Raw genomic sequence first — 13,400 nt, forward strand, 5'->3', positions numbered from 1 at the left:
AAAAAGAAAAAACTTTATTAAAAACAACAAACACAAAAACAAAACAACAATCTTTAATCAAAATACAAGGAAAAGACTTAAACAGGCGTATCTCCCTCCACCTTCACATAATGTTCCTTCCAGATCTTCTGGTTTTGGAATTCTAACAACTGCCCTTTTCCCTTACATTGAATACAAACTAGATACAACACTATCCCTAACTGGCAAACCACGAGAATGTGGGAAGCCAGTCTGATCCACGAAGGGACCTCTATGTTATTGAAAATGTCCCACCAGGGTGGAATCACAATATCCAATATCTTAGTTCCTATCTCTATTGTTTTCTGCTCTAGAGTGTAAAAATATTTCTGCGAAACTATAACGGCTTTGAGTATTTTGGTAAGGTGTTCTGGGAGAGGGGGAATTTCATACCCAAAATGCGCTACGTACTTTTGCAAATTCGTAAAATTCTCCTTCACAGTGAGGTGAACAGTGGAGGATTCAGGAATATGGACAATTCGCTCCTGGGCCACTTGAACTTCTGCCTCGGGTTTAAAACAGAAACTGCTGTCACTAACCGGACACCAGTTATGCTGTCCTCCATGCTGGTAGTGGGACGCGCCGGTGGTGATGTCCCACCTCCTATATATGCTACCTGCGGGGGAACATGGCCTTGTGCCACTGCCTCCATGGTACAATTTATAGGCTTTGCGCCAGCAGCTCTGAACCCACACTGCGGTTTAGAATAGGCATTCAAGTGCTGGGGACACAGGATTGTGTGTGCTCCCCGGCTCCGGCACCCTGAGAGGTCAGTACCTGTCATAGCATGCTCCCACTTTATGACGTAAGGTGGGACCACTGTGAAACGAATGTGAGCACCCCCTTGAATGACTCCAATGTTCTCTACCCTGTACACCGGCGCGGGTCGGGCTGTCCTACCCATGACCGGCATCCTAACTACTACTCCCATGATTGTGTGGTTGGACCGTCCACAATCCACGGGGACTGGGTAGGCTTCGGAGGCTAGCCGGAGTTGGCACAGGCTCAATGCATTCTCAAACAGGTGGAGGGCTGCGCGGTGTTTGTTGCTGATCCAGGAGGGGACTAAACCCTGTTTTAAATCCTCCAGATTACTGCGGCCCTCGCCCAGTAACCACGCCCCTTACAGCACGCACACCTCATTCTGCGCAGCCTGGTCAGAAGCATTTCTGTCCTCCCTTATGAGGGCATTTACCGTCTTTGCGTGCTTCTTCAACTCCGCTATGATCTCCTTTAAATGGACCGTCATGGCCTGGTCCTCATGCAACTCCGAGTCCACTACTTTATTCTCATCCAGTAACATCTTCTTTAACTGTGTTTATAGACCGTTTATGTGGGTCTGTAGCTCTATGTCATCCAAACTGTTGATGACAGAGGACCCTGTGTTAAACGCAGTAAAAACATCATTCCATACACCCCTTCTTTGTCTCCCTGCATTACCCAAAATCTCTCGGTGTGTGGTGTACAGTTCGGTTTTGTCCACATGGGTGAAATCGAACTCATAAAACTTCTTGAACATGTCCTTTAATAGGGCCTGGTATAGCTGCTCTGTTTCTTTGGGGCACCACTCCGGTAAGTGTACCTCGGTGAGATTTAAAATCACGGAGGCTACCACGTAGTGTACCCCCTGGTACAGCTCCTGATCAGTAGGCACTAGTACCAACCCATTCCCTGGTCCCTTGGTGGTGATGGGGCAACCTTCCCTGGGTAACCTCGCCTCCTGCGCCATGAGCGGGACACAAGCTCAGTGGCATTGACTGGGATTGGGTGCATGGGACCGCGCACACCTTGAGGCTGGTATCCCACTTCATCCCCTTCCCGGTGTCGTGCCACTGCCGGTGGAAAACAATGGATATGCCTATGGGGCAGACCCTCTCTGACCCCCACATACAGATATAAATCCCTTGATCCAGCTCCCACCACTTGTCCCAACACACACTTAATCCTCCGTGAATCCGTGTAATCGTCCAGTGGGTGTTGATCCCCAACCATTCCCACTCGACTTCGGGGTTCCTCATATCTTTGCTCAGCTTTCTGAGCCACCACCACCTATCTAGAGAATTGTGTCCTTTACACGTTAAACATATACGCTTTCCAACGGTGATGCTGACCCTCGTGGTAACGACCCGTACCCTGGGGCACAGGAGGGAGGCCTCCCCGTACGTGAATCTGGTTTGGCTGGAGTACAGAGATGAATTGGACCCCAGCCATCCTGGCCACCTTCCCTCGTGGACGTAGACGGCGGTCTCCTCTGCATCCCGTTCACCGCTTCCGTCGGTTGCTATGGGCGCCCTGTCTCCCGAGCACCCGTAGATGTGGGAATCCTGCACATTGCCTCGCCTTCTGATGCTCATCCCAATCAGGGCAAATAGGACTACGATCCCCTTCATCCTGAAAGTCTTTCTGCAAAAAGATACAAAAACAAGCAACCAGGTCCCCAAGAGATTCTCTGGCTTGGTGAAGCATGGTTGGGTCCCGCGACCTCGACCCAAATATGTACACTCTTGGCAGCTTATTTCTTAACCTAAAACTACCCATCACCTTATTTAACTTAAACTAAAACACCCAAACTTAAACTAAATATTTAAACTTAACAATATAAACTTACATTACCTAAACTATGTAGAACCGCTGCCCGTCTCCAGGCGGCCAGGCTAATTCTTGGTTGGGCTGCAGCTCACCGCTACCTCCGGCGTGGCCGCACCATCCTGCACCGTTGGTCCCTTGCAGCCTGTGGCTGCTGGCTGAGGGCCTCTGTCCTTGGACATCTCCCTGACTCGAGGGGCGGCCCTTGGTAACTGGGGAGCCGGTGACCATGGCTTTCTCGGCTGGGGCATCCGTGGGGACCTTCTGGGGGCCATGGCGGGTGGGGCTTTCTTGGCCGATGGGCCTTTAACCCTGTAGGGGGGGCATCTTTTAACTGGTTTATGGTAATTTACCTGGCCAGCAGCCTTTGCCTCTGAGCTCTGACCAATTCCAACCTTTTACCTGGTTTACGGTAATTCACCTGGTCAGCAGCCTTTTGCTGCTGCACTCTAAACCAATTTACAGACAGCGGTTTCGATTCGCTACCCCTCCTTCAGTTCTGAGTGGAGGAACTTATAATTAATGATATTAAAACGGACAAGTGGTTTGGATGAGAGAAAAATCAAGTTTTATTACCTAAATAAACTACAATCAAAAGAATGAACTATACCACATGAACACAGTAATTACAGTAAAACTATATAACAGGGGGTTGCAGATGGTGAAAACGAGGGATAAAATGGCTCCAATGTTACTTAAACAATCTTAGCAATTACCCTTAAATCACCACCCCCTAACTCCTGCTAGGTTGCCTTGCCGAGGAGTCAGAACACCCTGCTCACCTCTGGTCCCAGGAAGTAAAAGAGAGCATGATAGCTTCTCAGGAGCTATCATATATACCTGGTGAGCCCCCTCCCCCCTCTGCTGTTTGCCTGTCTGGGAAATTCGCGGCCAAAAAGTTCCAATTCACAAGAGAAAAGCTGTGATTGGCTAACTCAAAGTGGTTGGACTGGGTTACTTTCTGCACTGTGGGGCCAAAATGATCCCGCCCACATCCGGAGTTCTCCTGGGCTAAAACAAAAGAGAATGCAACAGCCCTATTGTCCAGAATGCTAGGTGATTTAAACCCATTCAGTTCTTAAACGGTTCCCATTCAAGATCCAAAAGTCTCTTCTGCAGTTTAGATGTATCCACTCAATATACAAACAAATGCTAATAGCATTCAATTGCTTTGTAAACAAAGCATTGTCCTGTGGTCATCTGGAACCACAATTGATTGACAGTCTTGAGTGCTTAGCAAACAAAGTTCCTTTGTTCATGCTGGCAGTTTCAAGCACTCGATCTTAGAGTCAACATTGTAGAACGTTTTGTAAACAGGCATCGATTGTCCTGCTGCAGGGGGGGTGGGAACTCCCCTTTGATTGGCAGCTCCATTGAACCTTACTTCCAGACACAGAAAGCTGCTTTCCAAGTCCTTTGTCTTCGGCCATGTGGTGTGACAGCCATTTTTATCCCTGGAAATTTAAAAGCACAACGCCCAGGGATTCTTTAATCAAAAAAAATTAATCTTCAGAACTGTAAATTATTGCGAATTCTTACAAACCCGAACCGCCGTTCCCTCAGGCTTGACCTTGCCCGAACCTGGGCCAGGGGCAGGTAACTCTTCGCAGCCTGTTGCTGCGAGCTGAGAGTCTCCGCCCCCAGGTCCCATGGCTGGGTTAGGGGCAAGGTTTTCGCCCTCAGGTCCCTCCCCCTCGTCTGGATCCCAGAAGAGTGGGGGAGTATCCCAATCAATGGGCGGGATGGCCCCTCCCTTTAAGCAAGCCACAGCGCCTGCCTGTGCAGTCCGTGAACTCGCTCCTGCTGCAGGCTGAGGATCTTTATCCTCAAACCTTACCACAACTGGCTGCTTTCCCCTTTCAGGTCTGAACAGCTTACACTGGTAGATATGAAACCATTTTGTACGCAGGGGCATCTTCACGGCGTATGCCATGGGGCTGGCTTTATCTACAATGCTGTAGGGCCCCATGTACAATGGTTCCAAACTTCCTACTCGGGCATAGTTTCTTACCATAACCTGATCTCCTACCTCCCACTCACGGTGCATTCTGGGTTCGAGCAGCAATCGGTTACTCCGATGCTGCCTTCCCATGTTCCCAGCTGCCTGCTCGTGGACCTGCTTCAGGTGCTCAAAGAGGTTTCGGGTGAACCTGTCCCGGTTTACCTCTCTGAGCTGACCCTCCATGAGCACCGGGGCTAGTACATGGGTGGGGGTCCGCATAACCCTGCCAGTCATTAGCTCGTACGGGGAATACCCCATGCTTTTAGACTGGCTGGCCCAGATCCCCATCAAAACCAACGATAGGACCTCGGCCCATTTACGGGGCGAGTCCACCGTCTCCTTCCTCAACCTTTCCGTCAGGGTCCTGTTCATATATTCCACAATCCCCGATGACTGGGGGTTGTGGGCCACATGCCATTTCCCCTCGATGCCTTAACAGCATAAGGGTATTCTGCATCACCTGTCCGGTGAAGTGACTCTCTTGGTCGGACTCCACCTACTGTGGTTGTACCTGTTGGATCCGTGGTTCAGTGGATAAATAATTACACGGATGCTGTACATAAACAAATAACAGGTCTTTACTGGAGGAGGGTAATCTCTAGACTGGGGTACAGAGGCATGCGCACAGCTTATATTCTGGTGTAGTCACTGCCGGTACTATAGTATACAGGAGCTGTAAAAAGTAGTTCTGACTTAAAGCACATACACTACAATTCCTCCCTTTTTAGATTAATAATACCCCCTTAATATTCAAATAACAATTACATTTTTACATGTACATTCAATAACAAAAGTCCATTTATAGATTCAGTCTTTGGGGCGGCTTCCTGACCCTTTCGGGATAGCGCCTTTCCGGAGGTTCTTGTTCTTGGTGCAGAGGCGATTCTGACACTCTTTCATCGGGTAGTTCATCGGGTTCCACTGCTACTGGGTCTGAAGTAGATACTTCAGTATGTCGGGTTCATCCCCAGGTACTCGAGACATGGGGTTGACGCATTCCTGTGAGGCTAAGATCTGATCGACGTGGCGTCTCACAATGTTCTCCCCGACATCCACTGTGTACATTAATGGCCCCTGCCTTGTACATATCATTCCGGGTTGCCACTTCTCTGTTCGATAGTCCCGGGCCAAGACTGGTTGCCCTACATTGAAGCTCCTTGTCGGCTTCTCGATGATGTGCTGGAATTGTTTGTCCTCAACATTTCTTCGCACATTTGGTCTGAGCAAGTCCAGACGAGATCTCAACCTTCGGTTAAAGAACATCATGGCCGGGGTCTGGTTGGTAACTGCATGTGTCGCGTTTCGGTAGGCTAATAAGAAATTGTCCATCTTATGCTGTAGTGGAATTTCCTCGTCGCACATGGCCTTTATCGCCTTCTTAAAGGTTTGTACGAACCTCTCAGCCAATCCATTGGTGGCTGGATGATACGGGGCGGATGTGTAATGCCTTACCCCATTCCTCTTCATGAATTTTTGGAACTCGTCGGACACAAACTGTGGTCCATTATCAGAGCAGATCTGCTCTGGCAAACCGTTTCTGGCAAATATGGTCCGTAGGACTGCAATCGTTTTCTCTGTAGTGGTTGAAGACATCTTTATCACCTCAGGCCACTTTGAATGAGCATCCACTGCTATTAAGAACATTGAGTCCATGAATGGACCAGCAAAATCAATGTGCACCCGTTGCCATGGAGAGGAGGGCCACTCCCATGGGTGTAGAGGGGCATGTGGTGGTGCATTTTGGACCTTCTGGCATCCTAAGCAGCTCTTAGTTAGGTCTTCGATTTGTTGATCGATTCCCGGCCACCACACATAAGCCCTAGCTAGGCTTTTCATTTTCATTCCCCCCAGATGACCTTCATGTAGCTCATTTAGCACTCTCTCCCTTAACTTGGGTGGAATAACCACTCTGGATCCACATACCACTGTCCCCTGACATACTGACAGCTGTTCTCTTCTGGATGAGAATGCTGGCAACAATGAGTCGCCATGTGTTGGCCATCCCCTCACCGTCAATTCATATACCCGTGACAGCGTCGGATCATTGCGGGTCTCCTTCTCTATATCCGCGTTTGTTACTGGCAATCATTCAATTATTGACGAATAAAATATCTCGATAGGGTCCACTGCTGGTGCTTCCTCCACAATAGGCAGTGGCAGGCGCGATAGCCCATCAGCGTTCCCATGCTGTCTCGTGCCTTTATATTCTATTTCATATTGATTCGCCCCTAGAAACAGGGACCATCTTTGTAACCGCTGTGCAGTCATTACTGGCACGCCCTTCTTAGGATTACAGATGGAGACAAGTGGTTGGTGGTCAGTCAGCAAGGTGAACTTCTGTCCATGCAGATAGTGGTTGAATTTTTTTACTCCCCATACTAGGCTGAGGGCCTCCCTGTCAATCTGGGCGTAGTTGCGCTCGGCTGAGGTTAGTTACCTAGACGCAAAGGCTACTGGCCTCTCCAACCTGTCTGGGAATTTGTGCGACAGCACCGCTCCAATGCCGTAGGGTGATGCATCACATGCCAAACGAATTGGTAGTGCTGGGTTGAAATGGGCCAACACCTCTTTTGATGTGATCAATTCTTTACACTTCTGGAAAGCTCATCTACGTTCGTCATCCCACTTCGATGGTACCCCTGTTTGCAGTAGGGTGTTCAGCGGGTGTAATACCGTGGACAAATTTGGTAAGAACTTGTGGTAATAGTTTACCAGCACGAGGAACGACCTCAGTTGTGACACATTTTCCGGTGCTGGAGCCTTGACTACTGCCTCAATCTTGTCAGGGGACTTATGTAACCCCTCTTCATCGATGACATGGCCGCAATACGAGATCTGTTTCTGGAAAAACTCGCACTTGTGGCGATTAGCTTGTAGCCCATATTCCTTTAATCTGGCGAGCACCTTCTCCAAGTTAGCGAGGTGATCACCGTCATTTTCGCCCGTGACCAAGATGTCGTCCAAATAACACTGGGTCCCTGGAATCCCTTGCAGGACCTGATCCATCGCCCTTTGCCAGATAGCCGGAGCCGAGGCTACTCCAAACACCAGCCGGTTGTATTGATAGAGACCTTTATGGGTGTTGATCGTAAGGTAATGTTTCGAAGCTTCTTCTAATTCCATTTGCAAGTATGCCTGGGCTATATCAATTTTGGTGACGCGTTTACCACCAGATAGCGAGGCAAAAATATCCTCAATTCGTGGAAGCGGATATTGCACCGTGTGAAGGACTGGGTTCACTGTCACCTTAAAATCCCCACAGATGCGGACCTTCTTTGGTTCCCCAGGCGTATTACTCAACGACCTCTTCATTACAGGAACGATGGGTGTAGCCCACTCGCTCCAGTCCACTTTGGACAGTACTCCTGAACGTTCCAACCCTTCCAGCTCTGCTTCAACTGCTGGTCTGATCGCATAAGGCACTGGTCTGGCCTTCAGAAGCTTTGGGCTTGCATTATCCTCTATTTTAATTGTTGCTGTTATTCCTTTTAGTGTTCCTAGTCCCTCCTGGAACACTTCTTTTGCGTCAGTTAGCATTTTTGACAGTCGTCCAGGTGTGACGTTGTCATCCTTTTTGGCCTCCACCTTCAGTGCCTGTATGGAATGCCAATCTAAATGTATCTTCCGGATCCATTCACGTCCTAGCAGTGGTGGTCCTCCATTTGGCAATACATATATATCCATTTTAGGTATTTCCTGACCTTTATCTGTCACTTTCACCCTTATTTTTCCTTTGGGGTAGACTTTTTGCCCCGTATACGTCTTCAAGACAATCTCTGTAGCTTTCAAGGGTATGTGTGAAAATAGCCGCTTGTAGTCTCTTTGATTTATGACTGTTAGAGCTGACCCTGTGTCCAATTCCAATTCCACTTGGACTCCGCCTATCTTGAGTGTAACCCAGATAGTCTAGTGATCCTCCATTTCGGTTACATTATGTAGTTTCAGACAACCCAGCTCCTTGTTTCTGGAGTCTGTGTCACTTTTCTGTTCGTCTGAACCACTGTCCATCACCTGGTGTACCTTTTTGTACTTCTCCTGTGGAGATTTCTTACTGTTGGTTTTCTTCCCAGACCTGCAGACTCTTGCTATGTGTCCTGCTTTCCCACACTGTCTGCACACTTGGTCCTTGAACCAACAATCTTTCTGGTCATGTGTTGTTCTGCCACAGCGATAGCACTTCCCTGTTCCATAGGTCATTTCGTTGGTGCCATATTCTTGCGGTCTCCGTTGTATCTCTGCAGCGCCTCTTGCGGCTGCTTCGTATGATACTGCCATACTGAAAGCTTTGTCCAGCGTAAGGTCCTTTTCTGATAGAAGCCGTTTCTGGGTTCCTTCACTTTGTAGCCCACACACAAACTTGTCCCTTAACGTGTCTGCTAGTCCCGCTCCAAACTGGCAGTATTTCGATAGCTTGCGCAGTTCCGTTAGGTACTCAGCATTGCTTTCATCTTTGTGTTGGTTCCTTTTATGGAATTTAAATCATTCTGCTATCAGCAGCGGTGTGGGGTTTAAGTGGTCCTGTAGGATTTCTACTATGCTTTCAAAATTCTTGTTTACCGGCTTCTCTGGGGTTATTAGATTTCGCAGTAACCCATAAGTTTTTGCACCCATGGAATTGAACAGAACCAGTGCTTTATTAGCATCTGGCACTTCATTCGTCCTGCAGTACACCTCAATACGTTCCACATATGTCGCCCAATCTTCGACTTCATTGTTGAACGTAGAGATACTGCCACTCTTCGGCATCCTTGGTTGTGCGTTAACTATCACCAATGGCGCCTCCCACGCTTCCCCTTCTTCTCCGCTGGCACAAAATGGCATCTCCCGCGCTTTCCTTCCTTCCCGCGCTCGTCCGTCTTCTCCGCTGCAGCTTCGCAAAACGGCGTCTCCCGCGCTCTTCCTTCTCCTCCGCGGCTCAATGGCGCCTCCCGCGCTCTCCCTGCTTCTCCGCGGCTCAATGGCATCTCCCCTTGCTTTGCCCCGCGGCCCCTGATCAGCCCGTGATCCCTGGCTGTGCTCTGCGCGTTCTTCTCTTGATATTTGTCGACACCGCTCAGTCTAGAACCCGGCTGTTTCTTACCCTCTCTCCGGTTTGCAGTATTTTTCCTCGACGCCGCTCGGTGATCAACCCCCGGCTGCGCCCTGCTCTCTTCACTCTCTTTCTTACCCCATCGACGCTGCCCGGCTCTCTCTCTCTGCCGTCGGTCAGCTCCAGCCGCCGCTGCTCGGGTAGGGTCTGCTCTGGACCTGTCGTCGGTCTCTTACTGCTCGTTGTGGCTGGGGAACCAAGCCCGGCTCTCCACAGCCTCCCCAGTGAAGTTGGATCTCTGCCTGACTGCTGGGCAGTTGCTCGCGGTCAACGCCCGTGTTCCTGGACTCAACTATTTAAAAAAATTTTTTTTTATGTTGCAGGTAGATTCGCATCAACACTCGTCGCCACTGTTGGATCCATGGTTCAGTGGATAAATAATTACACGGCTGCTGTACATAAACAAATAACAGGTCTTTACTGGAGGAGGGTAATCTCTAGACTGGGGTACAGAGGCATGCGCACAGCTTATATACCGGTGTGGTCACTGCCGGTACTACAGTAGACAAGAGCTGTAAAAAGTAGTTCTGACTTAAAGCACATACACTACAGTACCCACCTCGAGAGCACTTCCCGGACCAGGATCCTGGCAGTACCCAGAGCTGTGGCTGTCCTGCAGGGGAATGCCTCTACCCATTTGGTAAACACATCCACCAGGACTAGGCAGTACTTACAGCCTCCCTGGGCGGTGGGCAGGGGCTCGATGTAGTCGACCTGTATTGACTGCCACGGTCACTCTACCCTCCTGACGTGTCCCATAGGTACCTTCCTTTTGTGGGGGTCGGGGTTATTTGCAGCGCACACAAGACAGCCTGCACAGAACTCGCGGACATCGTCCCTGAGTACCGGCCACAATCCCGCCTGTTCCACCCGCTGCCAGGTGGTCTCAGGCCCATGGTGTCCCGCTCCTGGACCCTCATGGGCCAGTTGAAGGAATTCCCTCCAGTGCTGCTGTGGCACAACCCACTGTTCGCCCCGGAACAGCACGCCCTCTTTGACGGAGAGGGTTGCTGTGCCGTATGGACTCTCTACCCCTTTTCCCTCAGTTACTGCACTGAGGACTGCTTTGAGGATGGGGTTTTGGGCTTAGACCGTCTTAAGGTCCGGGGCTAACGCTACCCCTACACTCCCTTGGGTCCCGTCTCTACCTCTGACCGCTGCCATGGGTCTGGACCCAAATGGGTCCCAGAAAGTGCCTATGTGGGCACCCTGGCCGCGGGGTTCTGTGGAGGAATGGGCTTTCACCTTGTGGATGAAGACCTCCCCTTCCTCCCCCACTGCTGCTAGGATCTTTTCCAGCAGGGGTTTTACTGTGAGGGGTCTCCCTTTGGCGGAGGTATATCCGCGGCGGGACCAGATGGCCAGGTACTCCGTACACGAATTGCACGTGAACATGCTGTCCGAGCAAATCGTGTAGCGGGGGGGGGAAGATTTTGGGGTGTGTAATGACGTACACTACCGCGGACAGTTCAGCCTGCTGGGCGCTCATGGCGCTGGGGAGCTTAATCGCCAGGGCAATGTTTGCCGCTGGGTCGTAAACTCCACACCCTGTGAGACGCTCGCCAGCAGATACCGTGCTGGAACCGTCTGCATAGATCTAGCGGCCTGTGGGATGTATCCCGGCCCGTAAACCTATGTTTACTTCCCAAACCCCTTCGATGGAACACGGTGGGCTGTTCCAGGATATACCAGGTTGGCTGCGAGCTTTGGCTCACAGAGACCCTTCACCTTCAGATCCATCTGTGAGAGCAAGGTCCAGCGGGCAATGCGGGCACTGCTCACTGTTCCATCCTTGATCCTCCCACCCAGAAGCATCTGGGTGGGTGTGTGATGGGTGAGGAGGGTGATGGGAGAGGTGCCTGTGAAGATCAGTGAGCTCTTCACAGCCCAATATGTGGCCAAGAGTTGCCGCTCACAGTTGGAATAGCTCCTCTCCACATCCGTGAGTATCCTGGAGGAGTAGACCACCGGCCTCAGCCTGCTGTGCCGCTCTTGGCGCAGCACAGCACTCAGGCTGCCTCCGCTGGCTGCTACCTCCAGGAAGAACTCTTACCCCCCATCTATGGCCCCTAGAGCTGGTGCGGTCTGCAAGTCTTTCTTGAGCCTGACAAATGCTGCCTGGCAACCCTCATCCCAAAGCCACTCCACTCCCTTGTGTCGGAGTCGGAGCAGAGGGGCTGCGGTGGCTGCATAGTCCTCAATAAAGTCTCTGCAGTACCCGGTTAGCCCTAGATATGACCTCACACCCGTTACTGTGTTGGGGACCGGTAGCTCTTGTACCGCCTCCCTCCTAGCCCTATGGCCCTTTCTCCAGCGCGGACGGTCAGCCCTAGGAATTTTACTTCCTGCTGGCCGATCTGCGCTTTCTTTGGGTTAACCTTAAAACCCTTCTGCCCTAGCAGCTCCAGCAGTTCGGCCAATAGTGGGCCATGTTCCTCTTTCGAATCAGTGAACAGGAGCAGGTCATCCACATATTGGACCAACTGTCTGGGCTGGCTAAAATCCTTTAAAGTGTTTGCCATGTACTGATGGAAAATGCTGGGTCTGTTGTGGAAGCCCTGTGGCAAGCAGTTCCATGTGTGCTGTTGCCCTTTAAACATAAAGGTGTGGCAAAGCCACCAAAGAGACTCTCACAGTAACTTGTACAATTGTCTTTAATCATTATTGTTACCTTTTAATGTTTGCCCTGTTTAAACAGCGCGGGATCGATAAAATTGCGATCTGACGCGATGACGTCATCACGTGGGTCACGTGACGTTCCCAACGGCGGGAAACGTGATGACGTCATGACGTCAGGGTTGGAGGGCGTTTCCAGTTAGCCCTCGTGGAGTGAGCTAGTGTACAGACCTGTTTGGAGTTTCTCCTGCGTTTCTTGTTTTGTAATACTTTCAGTGCATTAAACTAAGTTTGTTAACTACCAGTTTAGTTCACAGTGTTTTTGTTAGGAGTGCACAGACTCCTACATTGGTGACCCCAAATCCTCGCGATCGTTTTTCGCGGTGGACACGGAACGCAGGCCAGTGATGGATGCCAATGCTGTGGCCTTGAAGCTCCCCCAATTCTGGGAACAACAGGCGGCCTCCTGGTTTGTGCAGGCCGAGGCGCAATTTGAACTCCGCAACATCGTGCAGGACCAGACCCGATATTTGTACGTGGTCTCCGCCCTCGATAGCTCGACGGCGTCAAGGATCGTCAGCCTTCTGGAGAACCCCCTGAATGCTGACAAGTATGTAGCCATCAAGATTCGGCTGCTGCAGGTATTTGGCTTTACCAAGACGGAGCGCGCTCGCCGCTTACTGATACTACCAGGGTTAGATGACTCCAAACCCTCGGAACTAATGAGCCACATGCTAATGCTCCTGGGGTCCGAACCCCCATGTTTCCTGTTCCGCGAGCTGTTCCTTACGCAGCTGCCCGAACACGTCCAGGCAGCCCTCGCCAAATCGGACACCGGGGACTGCATCGCGCTCGCCGAAAAGGCGGATAAAATTTACACGGTCCGGCAACAATACTGCGCCATCGCGCAACGCCCCGCCCGAGGGGCCCGGCCCTCGCGCCTCCGACGGCCGTTTACTGTTACTACCACACTCGTTTCGGCCCAAAGACCCGCTGCTGCCGACCACCATGTGGTTTCGTGCCCAGACCGTCGAACAGACCACCGCGAGTCAAGAACACCGGGTCTGGTGTGTCCCCCGCGGCCACGAT

The sequence above is a fragment of the Somniosus microcephalus genome, chromosome 1, assembly GCF_052327205.1.
Source record: "Somniosus microcephalus isolate GS21.2 chromosome 1, FLI_Smic_1.0, whole genome shotgun sequence".
NCBI lineage: Eukaryota > Metazoa > Chordata > Chondrichthyes > Squaliformes > Somniosidae > Somniosus > Somniosus microcephalus.